Below are 18,774 nucleotides of genomic sequence, written 5' to 3'. Positions count from 1 at the left end.
CCAAACTGCCTTCCAGCCACTGCACCATTTTACACTTACTCCAGCAAAATATGAGGCTTTGGTTTCCTCAACATCCTCTCCAGCAGTCGTGACTTTCATTTTTTAAAATGTAGCCACCTAGTGGGTGTGGAGTGGGATCTCGTTGTGGTTTTGGTTTACATTTCTCCAATAGCTCAGGATGCGAATCATCTTTCCCGGTGCTAATGGCCACTTACTTGTACATCTGCTTTGCAGAAATGTCTATGCAAGTCTTTTACCCATTTTTAATTAGGTTATTTGTGTTTTGACGTTGAGCAGTAAAAATTCTGTACCTATTCTGGATATAAAACCGTTGTCAGATTTATAATTTGCAAATATTTTCTACCATCCCGTGGGTTCGCTTTTCATTCTTTTCAGGGTGTACTTAAGGGGTTTTAATTTCAATGAAGTCCAATTTACCTGTTTTTTTCTTCTGTTGTTTGTGCTTTTTGTATATTTAAGAAACCATTTCCAAATCAAAGGGCATAAAGATTTGCTCCCATGTTTTTTTCTAAGAGTGTCATTTTTCTTCCCCCCGCCTAGGATGGAGTGAGTGCAGTGGCGCGACCTCGGCTCACTGCAGCCTCCGCCTCCTGTGTTCAAACAATTCTCGTGCCTCAGCCACCCGAGTAGCTGGGATTACAGGCATGTGCCACCATATCTGGTTAATTTTTTTGTATTTTTAATAGAGACAGATTTTACCATGTTGGCCAGGCTGGTCTCGAACTCCTGGCCACAGGCGTTCCACACGCCTCAGCCTCCCAAAGTGCTGAGATTACAGGCATGAGCCACCACACCCGGCCGAGTGTTAAAGTTTCATTTCTCTAATTTAGGTCTTTAATTCCTTTTAAGTCAATATCTTATATGGTATTAGGTAAGGCTCCAGCCTCCCTCTTTCGCCTGAGGACATCCAGTTCTGCTGGCACCATTTGCGAAAGAGACTGTTTCTGCCTCATTGAATGATCCTGATGGCCATGTTGGAAATCAATTGACATACATGTATGGATTTATCTCCTGATTCTCAACTGTATTCCACTGATCTGTATGTGTGTTCCTCATCTCTGCTGAAACTTTGCTGAAATTGTTCATTAACTCTAACACTATTTTTATTCCATAGAATTTTCTACAAATAAGTTCATGTCATCAATAAATAGAGATAGTTGGCCGGGCGCAGTGGCTCATGCCTGTAATCCCAGCACTTTGGGAGGCCGAGGCGGGTGGACCACAAGGTCAGGAGTTCAAGACCAGCCTGGCCAACATGGTGAAACCCCATCTCTACTAAAAATACAAAAATTAGCTGGGCGTGGTGGTGCGCACCTGCAATCCCAGCTACTCGGGAGGCTGAGGCAGGAGAGTCACTTGAAGCTGGGAGGCAGAGGTTGCAGTGAGCTGAGATTGCGCCACTGCGCTCCAGCCTGGGTGAAAGGGAGAGACTCCATCACAAAAAAACAAAACAGAACAAAACAAAAAAACAACCAAGAAAACAGATATTTTTACTTCTTCCTTTCCAATTTCAGGGCCTTTATTTCTTTGTCTTGCCTAATTGCTCGGCCAAACTTCCATCGCGATGTTGGAGTGAAGTGCTGAAAGCAGGTATCCTCGTCTTGTTCATCTTAGGCGGAAAGCTCTCAGTCTTTCACCACCGAGTCACAGTAGGTGTGCGTTTTTCATAAGAATTCTTTATCCTGTTGAGGAAGTTCCCTTCTGTTTCTCTTTTATTGAGTGCTCATATCATGAGTGTTGGATTTTGTCAAATGCTTTTTCTGCATGAATTGAGATGGCAGGTCTTCCCCTTCATTCTAGGGAGACGGTGTGTCATATTGAAGATGTTGAGAAGTCTGGGAAGGATTGATGTTACATGTTAAATGTTTGGGAGGATTCGTCAGTGAAGTTACCTGGTTCTGGGCTTTTCTTTCTGGGGGAGTTTCTGATCACTGCTCAATCTCCTCACTCTGACAGGTCTGTTTAGATTTTCCATTTCTTGACTCAGGTGTGGTAATTTGTATGTTTCTAGGAATGTGTCCATTTCATTTACGTTAACTAACTAGTTGGCCTACAATCGTTCCTAGCATTCTCCTTATAAATCGTTTTTATTTCCGTGGGGTCATTGGTGATGTCACCCTGTCGTTTCTGATTTTAGTAATTTGAGTCTTATCTCTTTTTTTCTTAGTCAACTCGCTAAAGGTTTCTCAATTTTGTAAACCTTTCATGGAAGGAACATGCTGGCCGGGCGCGGTGGCTCACGCCTGTAATCCCAGCACTTTGGGAGGCCGAGGCGGGCGGATCACGAGGTCAGGAGATCAAGATCACGGTGAAACCCCGTCTCTACTAAAAATACAAAAAAATTAGCCAGGCGTGGTGGCGGGCGCCTGTAGTCCCAGCTACTCGGAGAGGCTGAGGCAGGAGAATGGCGTGAACCCGGGAGGCGGAGCTAGCAGTGAGCCGAGATTGCGCCACTGCACTCCAGCCTGGGTGACAGAGCAAGACTCCGTCTCAAAAAAAAAAAAAAAAGAAAAAGGAACATGTTTTCACTGATTTCCTCTAGTGCTCCTCTGTCCTCTATCCCATTTATCTCTGCTCTAATCTTTACTATTTCCTTCCATCTGCTAACTTTATGGGGTTTTGGGGGTTTTTTGTTTGTTTGTTTGTTTTGTTTGCTTTACGACAGGGTCTCACTCTGTCGCCCAGGCTGGAGTGCAGTGGCGTCATCTTGGCTCACAGCAGCCTTGACCTCATGGACTCAAGTGATCCTGCCACCTCAGCCTCTCAAGTAGCTGGGACCACAAGCACATGCTAATTTTTTGAATTTTTTGTAGAGACAGGGTTTCACCATCTTGCCCAAGCTGGTCTTGAACTCCTGAGCTCAAGCAATCCTTCTGCCTCAGCCTCCCAAAGTGCTGGGATTACAGGCATGAGCCTCCATGCCTGCAAGGGCATCTTCTAATCAACCCCTGGCACCAACCAGGGCTTCCCTTCCTAGGGTCTCACTTGCAGAGTGGCTAAGAACTTACCGACTGGAGACACCCTCCACCCACCTGTCAGCCCAGGCCACCTCCAGATTCCAGTTTCACACTGAACCTGTCCTGCTGCTGGGCAGGACACCTCCTGGTCACCAGGCTGACCTGGCCTCTGTGGACTACTCACTGCCTTAGATGCCTTTTGCTCCCCAGGATCCAAAGGAGTAGCTGACTTTTTCCAAGAAGCACTACCCATGGGGACGGAGCCCTGACACCAAAGGGATAGCTGACCTCTATGCGCTTCCCTCACACCTTCCCAGATATGAGTCACAGCCACCTGTGCCAACGAGCACCCTTAGAACACCCATTCACCCAGCAGGTGTGACTGCTGCAAAGCTGAACCTTCCATCTGGCCGCCAGGCCCCCAACATGGAGCCTGGGACCAGCAGCAGCCCCTACTCCAAGTGCTGCAACCAGCTCAGATGCAACCCTCTCTGTAGGGTCCAGCCCCACAGGGTCAGTGGGTTTTCTCCCCGTGTGTGGAGAAGAGAGAGTATAGAAATAAAGACACAAGACAAAGAGATAAAAGACAGCTGGGCCTGGGGTACCACTACCACCAAGACGCGGAGACCAGTAGTGGCCCCGAATGCCAGGCTGTGCGGATATTTATTGGGTACAAGAAAAAGGGGCAGGGTAAGGAATGTGAGCCATCTCTAATGATAGGTAAGGTCACATGGGTCACGTGTCCACTGGACACGGGGCCCTTCCCTGCCTGGAAGCCAAGGCAGAGAGAGAGAGAGGGGAGAGAGAGAAAGAGACAGCTTATGCCATTATTTCGGCTTATCAGAGACTTTTATTACTTTCACTAATTTGCTACTGCTATCTAAAAGGCAGAGCCAGGTGTACAGGATGGAACATGAAGGCGGACTAGGAGCGTGACCACTGAAGCACAGCGTCATAGGGAGACGGTTAGGCCTCTGGATAACTGCGGGCAGGCCTGACTGATGTCAGGCTCTCCACAAGAGGTGGAGGAGTAGAGTCTTCTCTAAACTCCCCCAGGGAAAGGGAGACTCCCTTTCCCGGTCTGCTAAGTAGCGGGTGTTTTTCCTTGACACTGATGCTACTGCTAGACCACAGTCCACTTGGTAATGGGTGTCTTCCCAGATGCTGGCATTACCACTAGACCAAGGAGCCCTCTGGTGGCCCTGTCCGGGCATAACAGAAGGCTCACACTGTTGTCTTCTGGTCACTTCTCACTGTGTCCCCTCAGCTCTTTGTATGGCCTGGTTTTTCCTAGGTTATGATTGTAGAGCAAGGATTAGTATAATATTGGAATAAAGAGTAATTGCTACAAACTAATGATTAATGATATTCATATATAATCATATCTATGATCTATATCTAGTATAACTATTCTTATATATTTTATTACACTGGAACAGCTCGTGCCCTCGGTCTCTTGCCTCGGCACCTGGGTGACTTGCCGTCCACACCTCTCAATCCAAGGAGTCTGGGACTCTACATTCTGGGACTCCAGCTAATTTTATGCATAAAAATTATGGGCCCAGAACTTGTGCATTTTTAGAAAAATGGGTTAACCTAACTAAAGAAAACTTAGAATTAAGATGGCTGCAATGGGGAAGTTTTAATTTGGATAAAATTGTTTATTTATGAGGCATATTAGAAAAGGGGGAATGAAAAAGCCCACTAAACAGTGGGATGTGTGTTCTTTTATTGGTATGCAGAGGCCCCTACAAGAGTAAATGAATCAAAAATTGACTCCTTAAAAGATTCTTTGCAAAAAGCAATGAAAAGCTTAAGCAACAGACTAAGGACATGATGAAAGAGGACTGTACTGTGACTGACCTCATCCCGACTGTTCCTTCTCTTTATCCTTCTCTACTTACATACTCTGAGTCCACTAACCTTTTTGCTAAATTACCCTTTCAGGCCAGGCATGGTGGCTCATGCCTATAATCCCAGCACTTTGGGAGGCCGAGGTGGGTGGATCACCTGAGATCAGGAGTTTGAGACCAGCCTGGCCAATATGGTGAAAGCCTCATCTCTACTAAAAATACAAAATTAGCTGGGTGTGGTGCTGCACGCCTGTAATCCCAGCTACTCGGGAGGCTGAGGCAGGAGAAACTGCTTGAACCCAGGAGGCAGAGGTTGCAGTGAGCCGAGATCATACCACTGCACTCCAGCTTGGGTGACAGAGTGAGACTCTGTCTCAAAAAAAATAAAAAATAAAAAAATATATATATATTACCCTTTCACCCTGAAGATTATTAAAAAAAAATTAAGTTAGACAGGCACCTTACAAAGTGAGACTTTCTGACCAGTCATGCCTGCCTGCCATAACTACTTTCACTCCATGGTCTAAAACTGAGCTTAGAGCCATTGTGAGGGCTTCCTTGATCCAAGAGAAAATCCTCAAAGATTTACTGAGGAATTTAGAATCCTCATAGGAGCTTACGATCCAGGACTTCCTGACCTTGACTAATGTATTCCCATGATATTGGGGCCTGGTAAAGCTCGGAAATGGATGGCAGCAGCAGAATGGGACAAACCTGAGGAGGATATTAAAGACCCCTCCAAAAGCTCCTCACAAGAAGGACCAAAAGTCGCTGGAAAAATTGCTGAAACCCTTTTACATTCAATTCCTAAAATTTTTCCACAAAAAATTGACTGGTCCATCATACAATCTTATACACAAACAAAAAAAGATTTCAGTTTCAGATTATAGAACTCAGAAATGCGGTTTGTGAAACATTCTGGGATCCAAGTACAGCAAGAAGTATTCCCTGCAAGGACTGAAACGGCATTAAGTGCTCCATTTGTAAATGGACTCCATCCCGAACTCAGCAATTTAATTAAAATACATAAGTTGGGATAGGAAGTTACAGATGTGACTAAATTGTCGGCCTTAGCTGAACATTTTGAGAGGACTCTAGAGCAAGAAAAAACTCAAAAGGCTAACAAGCTTATGGCCCTTCAGTTATAACAGTTGCAGGGACCGGGACCCAAGGGATCAATCATTTTATTTATTTATTTAGAGACGGAGTTTTGCTCTGTCACCCAGGCTGGAGTGCAGTGGCGAGATCTCGGCTCACTGCAACCTCCACCTCCCAGGTTCAAGCGATTCTCATGCCTCAGCCTCCCAGGTAGCTGGGATTACAGGTGCGTGCCACCGTGCCCAGCTAATGTTTGCATTTTTAGTGCAGACAGGTTTTCACCATGTTGGCCAGGCTGGTCTCGAACCCCTGACCTCAAAATATCCGCCCGCCTTGGCCTCCCAAATTGCTGGGATTACAGGCGTGAGCCACCGCGCTCTGCCTCCTTCTCATTTTAAATCACAATCAAGAGGTCCTAGAACAAGAAGTTCTTTACCCCAAGATGTCTGCCTGTATTGCAAACAACCAGGGCACTGGAAAAGGGATTGTCCGCTTTTACATCAGTCCACCGATGAGCCTCTCTTTCGGCCAAACTGTTTCACCACTAGAGGGAGCCCAAGAGACCTTAGGCCTCCTGATAATAATCAACCTTGATGAGGTTCCAAGGGATTCTCCAGTAGATTGCTCTCCATACCTTTAAATCAGCGTGGAGACCGGCCGGGCGCGGTGGCTCACGCTTGTAATCCCAGCACTTTGGGAGGCCGAGGCGGGCGGATCACGAGGTCAGGAGATCGAGACCACGGTGAAACCCCGTCTCTACTAAAAATAATAATAATAAAAAAATTAGCCGGGCGTGGTGGCGGGCACCTGTAGTCCCAGCTACTCGGAGAGGCTGAGGCGGGAGAATGGTGTGAACCCGGGAGGCGGAGCTTGCAGTGAGCCGAGATTGCGCCACTGCACTCCAGCCTGGGCGACAGAGCGAGACTCTGTCTCAAAAAAAAAAAAAAAAAAAAAAAATCAACGTAGAGAAACAGGTTAAAATAAATGGGGAGTTGTGTACAGTCCTCGGGGATATGGGGGCTACTCTGTCTACCATAAACCCCGCTTTAATAAGCCAACAAATCCCTCAGAGTAAAAAGGTCATTTCTGTGGTGGGGGTTTCAAATCAAGTTCAAGAGGTTCCCGTATCTGAACCAATCCAATTAACTTTGGGCCCCTTTTCAGAAAAACACTTTTTTACTATGTTATACTCCTCCAGTAAACTTGTTAGGGCGAGATTTACTTTCAAAGCTAAAAGGGCACATAAAATTTTTCTTAGGAGAAATAATCTTAGAGTTTCCTGATTCTCCTGGACTAGAATTGTTATGCTGTCTACAGACAGAAATCTGTAAGATTGAAACTCAGGCCTGTAATACCCCTGATCTTTCAAAAATATCTAAATGTTTTTGGGCCTCTTCCCCAACTGATATGGTAAGAATGAAAAGTTTGGAACCTATAAAAGTACAAACAGATCATTCTCAACCTTTGCCGAAATTACCCCAATATCCTCTAAAACCTGAAGCAGTTCAAGGGCTCTTACCAATTGTAGAGGATTTAATTAAATAAAGACTCATAATCCCATGCACCAGCCCTTGTAACACTCCAATCCTCCAGTTAAAAAACCAAATGGATGAGGCTAGAGATTTGTTCAAGATTTATGGGCAATTAATAAAATTGTAATACCAAGATTCCTGTAGTTCCAAATCCTGATACTTTATTATCTAATGTACCAATTAGTTCCAAGTGGTCCACGGTAATAGATCTCTGCTCAGCCTTCTTTAGCATTCCAGTTCATAAAGAAAGCTTGGTGGCTCATGCCTGTAATCCCAGCACTTTTGAAGGCTGAGGCAGGCGAATCACCTGAGGCCAGGAGCTCGAGACCAGCCTGACCAACGTGGTGAAACCCCATCTCTACTAAAAATACAAAAAGTAGTCAGGCATGGTGGCAGGCACCGGTAATCCCAGCTACTCGGGAGGCTGAGGCAGGAGAATTACTTGAACCCAGGAGGCAGAGGTTGCAATGAGCGAAGACCATGCCATTGCATTCTAGCCTGGGCAACAACAGCGAAACTCCGACTCAAAAAAAAAAAAAGAAAAAAAAAGTCAATACTTGTTTGCCTTTACTTGGAAAAACAGGCAATACACCTGGGCTGTAAAGCCACTAGGGTTTACCAAAGCCACTTCATATTTTTCCCAGGCATTGCATCAGGACTTAATAACACTACAATTTCCTCCAAATTCTACTCTCATTCAGTATGTAGATGACTTATTGTTATGCTCTCCCACTAAGGAGTGCTCTGAAATGGACTCAGTTTACCTTTTACAGCAACTTGCGTGTAAAGGTCACAAGGCATCAGTGGAAAAACTTCAGTTTTCAAAAGAAAAAGTCCACTATTTGGGACATGACTTGATTGCCAAAGGGATTTCCTCTCACCTGGGAGGATAAAAACTATTCAAAGTTTTCTTTGACCTGAAACCAAAAGACAATTAAGAGGACTTCTTGGACTTACAGGATATTGCAGATCCTGGGTTCCGAATTTTTCCTTAATAGCTTCTCCATTGTATGAACTCACGAAAAATGCGTACCAGAGCCTTTACCTTGGGAAGATAGTCATAAGCAGGCTTTTAGCCAAATGAAGTTGGCCTTACAACAGCCCCCAGCTTTAGGACTTCCAAAATACCCTAAGCCTTTCACCTTGTTTGTTCATGAGTGTGACAATCAGGCATTAGGAGTCCTTACACAAGCACATGGTGCTAAACATAGGTCCATTGCATACGATAGCCTGCAATTAGGCCCAGACTCTAAGGCATATTCTAACTGTTTAAAAGCAGTAGCAGCAACTGCCGAGCTGGTAGAAGCTTCATCAGATCTGGTTTTAGGAAGTGAACTTAATTTGCAAATCTCACATGCTGTGGAAAGCCTGTTAAATTCCAACCAAACCCAGCATTTTTCAGTAAGTAAACTAACATCTTATGAATTACTGCTATCTCCTAATCTTCATCTAAAATGCTGTAATCTACTTAACCCTGCTTCTCTGTTACCTCTGCCTGACGATGGTGAAGACCACAATTGTGTAAGTGTAGCGTCAGAAATAGCGGCCCCTCATGCTGATTTACGAGATACCGCACTGGATAATCCTGAATTAATACTTTTGGTTGATGGGTCCTATCCTAAAATCTCAGAAGGAAAATACCAGGCAGAATATGCTGTTACCACCCAAAATGAGTTAATAGAGAAGGAAACTCTTCCTCAATTTAAGTCAGCCCAACCTGCAGAGCTTTTTGTCCTTAACCCAAGTTTGTCATATAGCTAAGGACAAGTCAGTAAATATTTATACAGCTAGTAGATATGCTTTCGGAGTAGTACATGATTTTGGCATGATATGGAAACTACGAGGGTTTCTTACCTCTAGTGGGACCTCCATCAAAAATGGACCCCAAGTAAATGAGCTCCTTTCTGCTATCCTGTTACCATTGTAGACTGTTGTTACTAAGATTGAAGCTCATACTTGTAGAACTGAACCCAAATATCAGGGGAATGCTTTAGCAGATTTTTATGCTAAATCAGCGAGTGCTGAAGCTGTTAAGATATGCAATCTGAATGACCTCCATTGCATTAAGCCAAGCCAACTTCCTTATGATGACCTATTTAGTAAACAGTGCAGTGAACCTGATTTGGAAAAGCAAAATTGGTATCTAAAAGGATGTAAATTTAATGTGATGCACAGACTCACGGAGGGCCCAGACGGCCGCTTGGTCCTTCCTGAGTCTTTGAAGCTTCCATTGTTGCAAACTCTGCACTCCACCACTCATCATGGAACAGACAAAATGATCCAAATTATGAAAAAATACTGGTGGGGTGACTGTTCCAAAATTGCTAAAATGGTTTATAATCAATGTTTGACTTGTCAAACTCATAGTCCTGGAAAAACAATCAAAACTTCCGGTCGTATATTTCCACCACCTGATGAACCGTTTGAGCATTTAAAGATGGACTTAATTCAGTTGTGACCCGCAATGGGGTATCAGTATGTTCTTCTAATAGTTTGCATGTTTTCTGGTTGGATAGAGGCCTTCCCATACAGGAAAAGCTGATGCTGTGACCATAGCTAAGAAATTATTTTAAAATGGCTTTTCCTTATGGGGGATCCCTCTAAAAATCTCCAGCAATACAGGAACTCATTTTACTGTGCACGTTATAAAGCAGTTCAATAAGGTGTTACTGACAGGGAGCAATTACCATTATCCCTATCACCCTCAGTCTTCAGGAAAGGTTGAAAGAACAAATGGCATATTAAAACTGAAATTGGCAAAGTTAACTGAATCAATTGGGTTGCCTTGGCCCAAGGTAATAACTTGAATTGCAATCAGATCCACTCCCATTGGAAAACATAAATTGACACCTTACGAAATAGTCACTGGAAGGCCTATGTCCCTAATGATAGCACTTCATGCTTCTCCTGATCTCTTAAGCTCTGATATGACTAAATACTACAAGGCTTTAATGTATTATACCAAAGTACACTTCCACCAGGTATAGGAAGCTTCTCCAGATCCACCAACTGAGGACAATCAAATCCTCCATGATCTGGAACCTGGAGACTGGGTCTTCTGGAAACGACATCAGAGGAAGACCGCTCTTGAACCTCATTGGAAGGGGCCATACCAAGCTCTTCTCACCACCCATAGTGCAGTGAAGCTTCAGGGCCTTGAATCTTGGGTTCACGTCTCATGACTCAAAAGGGCTCCTTCAGGCCGGGCACGGTGGCTTATGCCTGTAATCCCAGCACTTTGAGAGGCTGAGGTGGGCGGATCACGAGGTCAGGAGATCGAGACCATCCTGGCTAACACGGTGAAACCCCGTCTCTACTAAAAATACAAAAAATTAGCCGGGCGTGGTGGCGGGCACCTGTAGTACCACCTACTCGGGAGACTGAGGCAGGAGAATGGCGTGAACCCGGGAGGCGGAGCTTGCAGTGAGCCGAGATCACGCCACTGCACTCCAGCCTGGGCGACAAAAAACAAACAAAAAAAAGGGCCCCTTTAGACTTCTGAAACTGTACACCTGTTGGAGACTTTACAGTAAAGCTGACCAAGGAAGTATCTCCTCAGAAGCAGACAGCACCCTAGTTTTGGCAGCTTTCCCAAGAGCATGGACCAAGACCTTCTCTGTCATCAGGGAAGCCTCATGTGCTTTTCTGTTTTCCTCATCTTCTGCCTGAATCTTGTCCTTTTCCCTACAGGCAAAGCCATGGCACCATAGTCAGTGGATGGCTTTAGCTCAAGTTTACGCTCCAGCACAAAACCAGAGTAATTGCTGGGTTTGTGGGCTAACGCCAAAAAAAATCAGGAAATTATTCCCCTGGTGCCAGTGCCCCTCCGCGTTCCCAATGAGAGTTACCTGAAACTCCAGGGGAAGAACAGAAAGTTGTTCTTGATATTCTAAACATCACTGCTACTTGCTTCCTACACTCACTAAAAACAACACTCTAACTTTTTCAATTGATAACTCGATCATTACCAAATATAAAAAACCAATCCAAGGCTGGGTGCAGTGGCTCACGTCTGTAATCCCAGCACTTTGGGAGGCTGAGGCAGGTGGATCAACTGAGGTCAGGAGTTCAAGACCAGCCTGGCCAACATGGTGAAACCCCATCTCTGCTAAAAATACAAAAATTAGCCGGGCGTGGTGGCTCATGCCTGTAATCCCAGCTACTTGGGAGGCTGAGGCAGTAGAATCGCTTGAACCCAGGAGGTGGTGGTTGCAGTGAGCCAAGATAATGCCATTGCACTCCAGCCTGGGCAACAGAGTGAGACTCCGTCTCAAAAAAAAAAAAAAAAAAAAAAAAAAAAAAAAGGTAGATGACAACACACGTATTCAACAAAAACACTTACTGGAACATCGTGCAACCTCAGATCTCTTTGCTCAAGCTGGAAGCCTAGGTTTGGTGTTAAACAAAACTGAATGTTGTACTGATCTCTTACCTGATTTTGTTACTACAGGAAGCTTAATTTAAAAGGTTCTGATACTGCCGTTTCCTTAGACACTGCCACCAAATACATTAAAGACATCTCTCAAGAGAAAGGAGCCCATGACATGTTTACAAGAGCAACTAACGGTTTGCAGGCATCCTAAGGGTGGATGGCAAGCTCGGGTTTTCCAAGGGCTTCTAATCCTTATAATTCTTCTAGTAGGTTCCCAAGTTATTATGACTTGTATTACCAGTGTAACAATGAAAATGAGTAACTCTTTAAGTCAGGCCACTTTACAGCAAACCATGGTCCTTAATCGCTATCATACTCTAAACGAGGATAATGACCAATTAGACCCTAACACTGTTGAACTGCCTATATTGTCTGAACCTTCACTTGGCTAATTTGGTTCGGTTCATTTCATAAGCACTCTTATTAAGGAGTACGCCTTGGCATTTTGATAGTATTCTCTTGATAGTCATAATAATCATCACCCTGATACACTGTATCCTCTCAAGTCTTAAATGTTTTGTATGCAGCCATCCATTAAGAGTTGAATGGTCTCTTTCCAACCAGGCCAAAAAGAACATAAAGAATCATTTAGCTGATACAAAGCTGCAACTTGTGAATTCCATATTAACACCAAAGAAGACGTGTGAGACTCCATACTAAAACTAAAGAAGACTTGTGAATTCCACACTGAGACCAAATAAGTCTTTAGGATGGTGACAGAGAGTGGCATCAATGCCTAAAGTTTCGGTCAATCTCTCTAAATTGAGAGGCTGACCAAAAGAGGGGAATTGTTAAAGCAAACTAAATATGGCCTAAGAAGGGACTCCCTACCTCTGTATTTGAGTCCTTGTGGATGAACCATAAGCTGGCTTAACAGGCAGACAAAATGGAAAACCCAACTTAGTAGTATGCACCTATAATAATGGCTGAGTGTTGGCCAGTCTCAGCGGCCATACTTCAACCACTCACAGACTACTGAGTGTTCAAACTGTGTTCAACTAAGGCAAATGCCGAGCTGCAACCAATCTCACTGTTTCTGTACCTCACCTCCAATTCCTGTACATCACTTTACGTTTTTGTCTATAAATTTGTTCTGACCATGAGGAACCCCCGGAGTCTCTCTGAATCTGCTGTGATTCTGGAGGCTGCCCGATTTGTGAATCATTTCTTTTTTTTTTTTCCAATTAAACTCCATCAAATTTAACTTGTCTGAAGTTTTACTTTAACCGCTGGTAACACCGGCACCATAGCTTCCTGATGGATTCACTCATTCAGCAAATATTCTCCGGTCCTGCTGTGTGCCCAGCTGTGTGCCTCAGTAGAGTGTGATCCGACAAGGTCACTCCCCACGTGGAGCTCACGCCCACTCTGTGACATGCAGGGATGGTCCATGGGGTTAGCAGGGATGATGGGCACTGGGAATTGGCCACTTTATTAAAAGAGAGGCCTGTATTTGAAAGAAATAATGGAGAAAAGGCCTACTTGGCACTTGATCTTGAAAAATGAAATAAAAATATGAAAAATAAATGTAGCCTTTTTTATTTGCTTGTTTGCTTTAAGACAGGGTCTCACTCTGTCATCCAGGCTGAAGTGTAATGGTGCAATCTCATTGCTATCTCTCCCTCCCTGGCTCAAGCAATCCTCCCACCTCACACTCCCAAGTAGCTGAGACTATAGGTACACACCCCCACACCCAGTTAATTTTTGTATTTTTGTATTTTTTGTAGAAATGGGGTTTCTCCATGTTGCCCAGGCTGGTCTTGAACTCCTGGCTTCAAGGGATCCTCCCACTTCGGCCTCCCAAAGTGCTGGGATTACAAGTGTGAGCCACCACGTCCAGCCAGATGTATATTTAACAAAATGTGGCCCAGTGCAGTGGCTCACACATGTAATCACAGCACTTTGGGAGGCTGTGGCGGGTGGATGACCTGAGGTCAGGAGTTTGAGACCAGCCTGGCCAACATGGAGAAACCTCGTCTCTAATGAAAATACAAAAATTAGCCGGGCGTGGTGGCGGGCACCTGTAATCCCAGCTACTGGGGAGGCTGAGGCTGAGAATCGCTTGAACCTGACAGGCAGAGGTTGCAGTGAGCTGAGATCACACCACTGCACTCCAGCCTGGGTGACAGAGGAAGACTCTGTCCCAACCCCCCTCCCCCCAAAAAGGAAGCTATAATAGCAAGTATACACTGAGTTTTAGAAACAACAATGAATAAATAAGTCCACTGTAGATTAGGTATGTGTGACACAATTTTTACGACAAAATTATAGCGTATCAGCAGAAATCTTCTAGGGCCTCATTAATTTTCCTAAGGGTTCTTAAATCTTCTAGTGCTTAAATTGTTCTCTTTGAAAACCTCTGTCGCGTTATCTTTTTTGTCAGTTGTCTCTTCTTCCATTGCTAAGTGATCCGACCCTGCCAGGGTCTCCCTCGGCAGTGGTTTGCTACGTCTGGACAGGCTGCCAGCAGCCCTTCCTCAGCCAGGCGAGCTCCGGTTTCTCCCCACGATTTGCATTCCCCTTTGCAATTGATTGGCATTTTGACTGTGCATCACTTTGCATGTGCGCATGCCATGTCTCCTTTAATGACTTCATGAGTTAGGACTTTTGTCCCCATTTTACAGATCAGGACACTCAAATCCAGAAGGTGGAGACCACCTGCTCAAGTCCTGCAGCCAGTGTGGAACCCTGGCAGAGTTTGGGTCCCTGAAAGCAGACAAGGATTTGGGGACACGTCATTTGTTACAGATGATCCCAGGATGCCTGAGTGAGGACGTGGGAAGGTGAGCCCGGAGGAGGGGAGCCAGAGAGTGGCCCTGATGAGCAATCTCTGCGGTGGGCGCCTGGGCTCAGTCTCGGCTCCCTGTGTCCCACCTGGATGGGCTCCGTCTCTGTGGTAGAGGGTCATCCCTGGGGCATTAATGCTCTTGCTCTACTGGCTGGTGCTGGTGTGCAAAAGAGGAAGCTCCCATGGGGTTTGAGGTACATGACGCCATCCCACCTGGGAACAGGGGTCTTCACCATGGATCCCTGTTCTGTTCTAAACAAGGAAGCCGGTGCTCAGAGAGGGAAACGGTCATGACTAAAGTCTCTCAGCCAGAGAGCGGTGCAGCTGTGGTTCCTGCCCAGCTCGGGCTGCCTCGGCACAGAGCCTGAAGCAAATGCACCAGGAGCTTTGTAAGTAGAAAAACCCCAGCACAGCCAGGGGCTGCATCCTCTCTGCCTCCCTGGGGTCTCCACATGCATCCCCCTTGTGAGAGGCAGGAGTAAGTGGCCTCCTCGGGCCAAGAAAGCTCAGCCGGGAGGGCACCTGGTGCCTGAGAGGTAACCATAGTGCCTGGTCAAGCTCGGAGCAGCGGGCTGGGTGAGGGAGCAGCGGGCTGGGTGAGGGAGCAGCGGGCTGGGTGAGGGAGCAGCGGGCTGGGTGAGGGAGCAGCGGGCTGGGTGAGGGAGCAGCGGGCTGGGTGAAGGAGCTGCCTAGTACAGCCAGGCCAGATGCAGGTGCAGTCATCTACCAGCTGCCATCAGTGTGTGCCAGGGGCTGGAGAGCAAACCGTGTCATCTGCAACCGAGCCTCTGAGGTGGAGAATGCGGTTCCCCCATGCTCCAAGTGGGAAATGGAAGCACCTCCTGGCCAGTAAGTAGCAGTGCTGGGGATTTAGCCGGGTCTGTCTGGCTCAAAGACAAGGCTCCCCATTCTCCTGGGAACAGGGAGCCCTGAGCAAGGATGTCAGGGGCCAGGAGGCCTCTCCTGTACAGGTGTCCTGGGCTACCCCAACCCCCTCCCACACCTGCCACACCTGGCCTGTCCCCCATCTAGAACACTTCATGTCTGATGGCATCCACACGCACACACCTGAGACCAGCAGTCCACGAAACCCTGGCCCTTCCTGGGAGGCCACTCTCTAATGTTTTCTATTTTGTTTAAAATCCAGGCCAGGCACGGTGGCTCACGCCTGTAATTCCAGCACTTTGGGAGGCTGAGGCGGGTGGATCTCCTGAGGTCAGGAGTTTGAAACCAGCCTGACCGACAGGCTGGTTGGTAGAAACCCCGTCTCTACTAAAAATACAAAAAGTTAGCTGGGCATGGTGGCAGGCAACTGTAATCCCAGCTACTTGGGAAGCTGAGGCAAGAGAATTGCTTGAACCTGGGATGCGGAGGTTCCAGTGAGCTGAGATGGCGCCATTGCACTCCAGCCTGGGCAACAAGAGTGAAACTCCATCTCAAAAATAAATAAATAAATAAAATCCCAGCCTACCCCATTAACTCGGCTCATGGTCCACTGAAGGGTGTGCTGACCTCTGTCTGACACCAGCATTTTTTTTTTCTTTGAGACAGGGTCTTGCTCTGTCACCCAGGCTGGAGAGCAGTGGCACGATCGTGGCTCACTGCAGCCTCAACTTCTTGGGCTGAAGCCATCCTCCTGCCTCTGCCTCCCAAGTAGCTGGGACCACAAGTGCATGCCACCACATTCAGCTAATTTTTTTGTGGAGATGGGGTCTCCCTATGTTACCCAGGCTTGTCTTGAAATCCTGGGCTCAAGCGATCCACCTGCCTTGGCCTCCCAAAGTTCTGGGATTACAGGTGTGAGCCACCGTGCCTGATCTGACACCAGCAATTTTTTTTTTTTTTTGAGATGGAGTCTCACTGTATTGCCCAGGCTGGAGTGCAGTGGCGCAGTCTCGGCTCACTGCAAACTCTGCCTCCCGAGTTCAAGCAATTCTCCTGCCTCAGCCTCCTGAGTAGCTGGGATTACAGGAACATGCCACCATGCCTGGCTAATTTTTTTTTGTTGTTTGTATTTTTAGTAGAGATGGGGTCTCACTATGTGGCCAGGCTGGTCTCAAACTCCTGACCTCGTGATCTGCCCACCTTGGCCTCCAAAAGTGCTGGGATTACAGGTGTGAGCCACTGCGCCCGGCCAACAGCAGCACCTTTAATGGCTGCGGGGCGTGTTTCTTCCTCCAGGGACACCAGATCCCCCTGCTCAAGGCTGGGGGGCAAGTGTGCCACTCGGGGCTCTGAGATGGGCAGAGATGACTATCCTCGAACTTGAACCCTTTGTTCATGTCTCTAAACCTTTCCTGTTTTCTAGAAGTAGACAAACTGAATCCAAGGGCGGGTGTGCTGGGGTCTTAGTGCCAACTCACCCTCCAGGAGGAGAGTCCAGACCCCTCTCCCACTGCCAGGGGGAAAGTGTCCATCCCCCTCAGCCACTCCAAGGGTTTCGAATTTCAGGGGTGTGATATCATACCAAATATATATATGTGCATCCATGATTCCTGGCTCATAACTCCCATAGCGCTTGTTATAATGTTGGGGTGTTTTAGGCCTCAGGAGCAGGCCTCAGAAAACAGAATGTCTCTCTCTCTCTCTCCGACCTTCTCCTGCCCTCCTTTCACCTGCTCCTTTTTCTCCCCAAGGCAAGGATCTTCTCCTGCCTTTCTGTCTGGCCATAAATTCTCTGACCTACCTTGTGTCTAATTGTAGGTCATAAGATCCCCATTTTAGGAGTCCTGCCCCATACCCTGGAGGAAAGAATGCTGCAGGGAGAAGCCAAGAAGAATCTGCACAGACAGGCCTTGTGAGTTTCCCACTCCACTAATGCTAGACCGTGCGCTAATGCTAGACCGTGTGCTAATGCTAGACCGTGCGCTAATGCTAGATTGTGCGCTAATGCTAGATCTTGTGCTAATGCTAGATCGTGCGCTAATGCTAGACCGTGCACCAATGCTAGACCATGTGCTAATGCTAGATCGTGTGCTAATGCTAGACCGTGCGCTAATGCTAGACTGTACACTAATGCTAGACCGTGCGCCAATGCTACACTGTGCACCAATGCCAGACCGTGTGCTAATGCTAGATCATGTGCTAATGCTAGACCGTGAGCTAATGCTAGACTGTACACTAATGCTAGACTGTGCGCCAGTGTTAGACTCTGCGCCAATGCTAGACCATGTGCTAATGCTAGATAATGTGCTAATGCTAGATCGTGCGCTAATGCTAGATCTTGTGCTAATGCTAGATCGTGCGCTAATGCTTGATCTTGTGCTAATGCTAGATCGTGCACTAATGCTGGACTGTGCACCAATGCTAGACCATGTGCTAATGCTAGATCATGTGCTAATGCTAGACCGTGCGCTAATGCTAGACTGTACACTAATGCTAGACTGTGCGCCAATGCTACACTGTGCACCAATGCTAGACCGTGTGCTAATGCTAGATCATGTGCTAATGCTAGACCATGAGCTAATGTTAGACTGTACACTAATGCTCGGCTGTGCGCCAATGTTAGACTCTGCGCCAATGCTAGACCATGTGCTAATGCTAGATAATGTGCTAGTGCTAGATCGTGCGCTAATGCTAGATCTTGTGCTAATGCTAGATCGTGTGCTAATGCTAGACCATGTGCTAATGCTAGATCACGTGCTAATGCTAGATTGTGCGCTAATGCTAGATTGTGCGCTAATGCTAGACCATGCCCTTTTTGTCCAACCATGTTTCTACACAGTTGTCCATGCTTCAGTCATGCCTATCCAATTATCCAATGGAGCCTCCATAAAAGGCCCAAGAGGATGGGGTTTAGGGAGCTTCCGGATGGCTGAACACACAGAGGCTCCCAGAGGGTGGGCGTCCGGGGAGGGCCGGAAGCTTTGCACCCCTTCCCCCATACCTCGCCCTACACATCCCTTCATCTGTATCCTTTGTAATATCTTTTATAATAAACTGGTAAACATGTTTCCCTGAGTTCTGTGAGCTGCTCTAGCGAATTAATTGAACCCAAAGAGGAGGCTGTGGGAACCCCAGTTTGCAGCTAGTGAGTCAGAAGCTCTGGAAGCCCAGATTTGTTTGTTTGTTTTTTTGTTTGTTTTGGAGATGG

The 18,774-nt window shown here is 46.5% G+C and overlaps 1 protein-coding gene across 1 annotated transcript in view; it reads left to right on the top strand.

The window, feature by feature from the left end:
- LOC116475811 (uncharacterized) overlaps positions 1-17,474 on the top strand; it is a 31,531-nt gene extending 14,057 nt beyond the window's left edge. The window contains exons 5-8 of the mRNA XM_058445928.1: positions 1,536-1,670; positions 14,518-14,676; positions 14,943-15,530; positions 17,385-17,474. The gene's annotated coding sequence lies outside the window, so the exon portion shown is untranslated. The remainder of the gene's footprint in view (positions 1-1,535; positions 1,671-14,517; positions 14,677-14,942; positions 15,531-17,384) is intronic.
- The last annotated feature ends 1,300 nt before the right edge of the window (positions 17,475-18,774 follow it).

Source organism: Hylobates moloch, unplaced genomic scaffold (genome assembly GCF_009828535.3).
Source record: "Hylobates moloch isolate HMO894 unplaced genomic scaffold, HMol_V3 SCAFFOLD_10, whole genome shotgun sequence".
Taxonomy (NCBI): Eukaryota; Metazoa; Chordata; class Mammalia; order Primates; family Hylobatidae; genus Hylobates; species Hylobates moloch.
The sequence above is the reverse complement of the archived record's forward strand: the minus strand, read 5'-3'. Positions and strand labels throughout refer to the sequence as shown.